The sequence below is a fragment of the Panthera tigris genome, chromosome B2 (assembly GCF_018350195.1).
Source record: "Panthera tigris isolate Pti1 chromosome B2, P.tigris_Pti1_mat1.1, whole genome shotgun sequence".
In the NCBI taxonomy this organism is placed as follows: Eukaryota; Metazoa; Chordata; class Mammalia; order Carnivora; family Felidae; genus Panthera; species Panthera tigris.
The window spans coordinates 38,784,936-38,790,803 of record NC_056664.1 but is presented as its reverse complement, the minus strand read 5'-3'; the positions used below and the strand labels follow the sequence as shown (position 1 = coordinate 38,790,803).

Below are 5,868 nucleotides of genomic sequence, written 5' to 3'. Positions count from 1 at the left end.
ATAGCTCAGATTGGCCCATATAGCTTCTTGTGGGAACCTGGGAACTGGGGGGCCCAGGGTACATTTCACTTAGCGTCTGTCCTGGAGATCCCATCTCTTTCCTTCTCCACCCCACCCCTCTTCTCCCCCAGCCCCTGCCCCAACGGAGATCCCAGGATGTGGCAGAACCACTGCCAGTAAATCACCCTGTGTGGACTATAAATAAGTCAAGTGGAAAGTTACACTAACAGAATGAGGACATCCTCAGTTAACACTTGGACTCTCTGCTCCCTACCAGTCCGGGTCAAGATCGAGCCTCCTCACTCCCCAGTCCCCAGAGCTGCTCAGCGGTTCTTGGATCTGAGGTGGGATTGCCTAGCCTGAAGATTTCTCCTATAGCTGCCCAGGCTCAGGACCAATATTGGGACTGTGCAGAGGGAGAGACAAACAGCCCTGCCCTCAGGGAACCCCAGTCTGAGGGGAAGACAGAGCCTTGCGCTCAGGGACCCTTTTGAGGGGGAAGACACAGCCCTGCCCTCAGGGAGCCCCAGTCTGAGGGGGAGACACAGCCCTGCACTCAGGGACCCCAGTCTGAGGGGGGAGACACAGCCCTGCCCTCAGGGAACCCCAGCCTGAGGGGGAGACACAGCCCTGCCCTCAGGGAGCCCCAGTCTGAGGGGGAGACACAGCCCTGCCCCTCAGGGAATGATAGTCTGAGGGAAGAGACACATCCCTATCCTCAGGGAGCTGCAGTTTTAGGAGGGAGACACAGGCCTGCTCTCAGGGATCCTCAGTCTGAGGGGGGAGACACAGCCCTACCCCCAGGGAGCCATACACTGAGGCAGAAGACACAGCCCTGCCCTCAGGGAGCCCCAATCTGAGGGGGAGACACAGCCCTGCCCTCAGGGACCCCAGTCTGCGGGGGGGGGGGGGAGACACAACCCTGCCGTCAGGGAGCCCCAGTCTGTGGGGGGAGACACAGCCCTACCCCAGGGAGCCATAGTCTGAGGGGGAAGACTCAACCCTGCCCTCAGGGAGCCCCAGTCTGAGGGGGAGACACAGCCCTGCACTCAGGGACCCCAGTCTGAGGGGGGAGACACAATCCTGCCGTCAGGGAGCCCCAGTCTGTGGGGGGAGACACAGCCCTACCCCAGGGAGCCATAGTCTGAGGGGGAAGACTCAACCCTGCCCTCAGGGATTCCCAGTCTGAGGGGGAGACACAGCCCTGCCCTCAGCGACCCCAGTCTGAGGGGGGAGACACAGCCCTGCCTCAGGGAGCCCCAGTCTGAGGGGAAGACAGAGCCCACCCTCAGGGACCCCAGTCTGAGGGGGGAGACACAGCTCTGTCCTCAGGGAGCCCAGTCTGAGGGAGGAGACACAGTCCTCCCTCTCAGGGAGCCATAGTTTGAGGGAAGAGACACATCCCTATCCTCAGGGAGCTCCAATCTTAGGAGGGAGACACAGTCCTGCCCTCAGGGAGCCCCAGTCTGAGGGAGGAGACACAGCCCTGCCTTCAGGGAGCCCCAGGCTGAAGGGGAGATTTTATTTTTATTTTATTTTATTTTATTTTATTTTATTTTATTTTATTTTATTCTATTTTATTCTATTTTATTCTATTTTATTTTATTTCACTTATTTTTTGATATCTGATCCTATTTATTTGTCACTCTTAGAAAACCTCATTTTTGACTGGACTTAGAGGTGGAAGCTTTCAGAGAGGTCAGCCTCCGTCTCTTGACAACGTGTTCCTGGTGTTTTTCTTTGGCCTCCTTCATTCTCTTGGCCAAAGGTTTAGCATATTCTGTGGCCTGTTCCTTACTTTTCTTAGCACACTATTTCTTCAAAGCAATACACCGACCTTTTTGTTGGAGGACATGTGGATTCACAAGACACTGAATCTTGGGCGCTTTGGTCCTGAGTTTCTTACCTCTGTGTTTAGGAGCTCTCACACTGGAGGACATTGTCTTCTTTAGAGAGACTGAAATGTTTGTGGATTCTGCCAGCCAAAAGAGGCCTGGTAGTATCAGGGAATCCAGAAATATCCTTCTCCACAACCCCTCCCCCTTCTTTTACAAAGACCAAGTTGAGAACACTGAGATTAGCACCCACAGGGCAACCCTGAACAGATTCACACTTTCTTTCTCAAGTCTTCCTTGGTCTGTAACAGGAAGGCACCTTACTCAACAGTGGGTGGACATGGCCATGTGTCAGAACACCCTGCTTCAGGGGGAAGGCCTTGTCTGCCATCGTCACCACTGATTTGGGCCACAGAACCCTTCCATTCTTCACCCAGAGCGTCAGCAGCTTCTGTGGCCATCCGCTTCTCATAAAAGATGCTAAGTTTCCATTCATCGTCCACTTCAATGAGCTTCCGGCCGCTGGTAGCTTGGAAAGAGATGTTCAGTCACCTCGGAGGTGCCACAAAAAGAGCGAGGGGGAAATTTTAAACAAACACATCAACAAACACAAGATTAGGATATTGGAGAAGAGACAGAACTTCTGGAGAAAAACTTCCCAGGGCTGTGAACTCCAAAGTTGCTTCAGGAATTCGAAGAGGCAGGAACAGGGATCTCACCCCTCCTAGATGGAATCCTCATCATCAGGGCTGGGAGCGGCTGCCCAGGAGAGATCAGCACATTCTTCATCCTTCCTTTTCACACTGAGCCTCCTTCTCCCCAAAAACTTTCCATGCCCTCTCTGTTGCTGGAGCTTTACAACCCCTTTACAATAGCTTGACAAGGCCTGTGAGGAGGGTGGGCGAGGAGCATCCTCTCGTGGTGCAAGAGAGGAAACTGAGGCTCTAGTCCAATACCCTGAGCAGCTCGGTCCAGAACTGGGCCTGGAATCCTGGATTTGGGCTAAAACTTGTGCCAGTTTCCTCTCTCATGACTCTATTTCCTCCCTTTTGAAGTGGAGAAAATTGCCATCCTTAGCCATTGTAGAGATGGAATGCATCAGGAAAGTCAAGCAATTCAAGAGGGGCCTGGCACATTGTGAGCTCTCACTGGACTGCTACTACTACCACTACTTGTTAGTAGGTGTATCTTGGGGTTCTTTCCAAAGCAGAACCTGGAACAAAGATTTGGCTGCCATTAGTTTGTTTATTCAGGAGGCGAGCTCAGGAAGTGCCAGCAGGAGTAAGGGGATGTAAGGCAGGCGTGGGTAGGGAGACAATTTGGGGTGTCAGTGAGTGGCTACCACTATGGAGAAGTGGGTCTCCATCCCACTGAGGACCTCTTGGCCACTGTGTAGAACACACTACAATGGTGGTCTCACCTGAAGATGAGGACGCCAGGATATTCACCTTCTGACTCCTATGAAGCACTGACTGCTACCGGCCCATTAATGCCCTGGCAGTTGGGGTCCACCTTGCATGCCAGGAGAAAGCCCTGAGCCAAGTCACAAGCATTGGCAGTGTGGCCCTGTGGGCACGAACTGGGACAGCGAGTGGAGAGAGAACCGACATCTGTTACGTGCACCCCCAGCCCCTCAGGGGAATGTCACTCTCCTTATTGGCTCACACTGTACTCAGACTTCTGGCTGAAGCTCTCAAGGGAGGAACTTCATCTGCTTTGGCCACTGCTGTATCCTCAGTGCCCAGCACAGTGCACTGCACGAAGCAGGGGCTCAAGAAACATCTTTCGAAATATGAAGACCCCCGTAATAACACTGTATGACACATCTTTATTTCTACCCATGCCTCTCAATTATGCGTGCACACCCCTCTAGGGCAGGCCTGGGACTGTGTGTCCTTGTGTCCAGCACAGTGCCAGGTACATGGCGAGTAGTTAAGACTCAGTTGTTGATTGAATACAAGGGGTTCTTGGAACCCAGATGTAGCAGAACTCCATCTTGGACGAGGAGTGGGAACCAGAATCCAGAATCCAGAGCCCTCAACAAGTACAGAGCTGGAGTGGGGGGCAGGCCAGCCGCGGAGAGCCATCCAGGGAAGGCTGATGGATGAAAGGTTATGGGTGTCAAAGCCACCCAGAGGAAAGGCAGGAGATAATATCTCACTGCCTCAACAACTTGGCTGGCCTTTGGGATTTCCAACGGAGCTGGCCTCTGGCCGGAGGAGGCCGCTTTGGAACCCATATTATACAAAGAAAGAATAAATAGGAATGTTTGAGAAAGGAAGTTCTGCAGAGGAGGCTTTGCGAGCAACAAAGGAGGAGGCCCCACCAGAGACTGTGCAGCTTTGGCAGTAGTAAGGAGTCTGCAAATAGATTCGGCAGAACTGCCATAGCATGAGGGCGGAAGCAGAAGGGCAGAGGGGCTTCTAGGGGCTCCTTCAGCCTAGCGGGTGATCTAGAAGGGAAAGAACACAGGAGGTGGGGAGGGCAGCAACCACGGGAGCGGGGAGGCCCCCTTGAATGTCCTTTCTGTAGCTCCATTCCCTCCAGATGAGTCCGACCTTGCAATCTTGGCTGACTCCCAGCAGGGCATGGTTTGAAAGACGGATCAGTGGGTCATTGTCATAAGAGTGCTATCTAAAAAGACCAAATTCACTTGTCTAAAGCAATATATGTTTATTTTCACCATTTTGTTTTGTTTTGTTTTGCTTCTCAAATTTGTTCTCACTGCTCCCACCAAGGCGTGGAGTCTGTGTCCTCCCCACTTGAATCTGAGCTCAACTCAGGGAATGCCTGTAATCAGCACTGAAATGGTCCCTCTCTAATCTTTGTCATGCAATTCGTAAGTGTCGCTTTGATTAGATACTCTGTTAATGACAGCCCAAAGCACCCTGACAGATGCAAAGGGATTTCAAGTCACATCCAAAACCAGGGAGAGAATTTTAGCCAAGGGGTCTCGCCCCCAGGGCCCCAGAGACATGCCTCCACAGGCCAAGAAGAAACAGTTCTTCTCTGATTCTACGGGTCCTTAGGTGGATCTCCCTCCCTCCATCTCCATCTCTAACCAATCAGAAGAATCTCGTGTTCTCTGTCCCCGTGGCTTGCATGTCTAGCCCCATATATTTAGGACCTGTACTTCCATCAGCGACCCCTCTCCCAAACCCAGCAGGGTTTTCCAAGTCAGGGATTTAGGGAAGATCATGGTTCTGCCCTCCAGCCCTCAGGGAACCAACCAACCACTTGGCCCTACTGTACTGTTCTCCACACGTGGGCTTAGAGCCATGCACCTCATCTGTTACAGTAAGAAGACTCAGCCCCAGCCAAGTGGGTATATGTGCAAATGACACAGGGATTTGGAGAATTACTCAGCACATCCCGGTGTAGCTCCCAGGACGGGGATCTGGAGCAAGGGGGTGGGGGCTGAGTAAAAGGCTCTGGACCTGTGGGCTCTGCAAGGAATGAGTGAGGGGATCCAAGCACTGGGGGAGAAGAGGTGGCCTAAACAAACGTCCTCTGTTTACCTGTGGTGTTCATGACTTTCATACCCTTCTCCATGTATTTATAATTCACCCCGAAGGCACGGGTTACTATTGTTCCTTCTCCTCTTCGAGGTGCCTATCTCTCTTTGTCCCCACTTGTTATTGTGCGTGTGTGTGTGTGTGTGTGTGTGTGTGTTGCTGTTACCTTGTGTGTCGCTCTCTCCGTACCTGGTCCCCATTATTCTCTTTTCCTTCCATGCACATAGAATGCGTAGCACATACGAGGCAAGCTTTTGCTGACTTTCTGGGAGTACCTGTCTGTCTCTACCGGGTCTTCAGAAAGTCCTTCAGTTTTGAAACTCTGAAACACTTTAGGTCCAGGGGCGATAAACAACAGCACACGGCATTTGCAGGCAGATGAAATTTTCTTCTCCCAGCTGTTAAGGACGTTGGCTCCTCTGGAACACAGATTCCCTTCTCTTTCAGAGCCGGGCTTTTCAGTAGCTACCGAAGCTGAGATTGTATAATGCCATTTTCTTTAACTTCAACAAATGGAA

The 5,868-nt window shown here is 52.1% G+C and overlaps 1 pseudogene; it reads right to left on the bottom strand.

Moving 5' to 3' along the window:
• Positions 1-1,658: 1,658 nt before the first annotated feature.
• On the bottom strand, positions 1,659-2,383 carry LOC102963851 (annotated as a pseudogene).
• Positions 2,384-5,868: the final 3,485 nt, after the last annotated feature.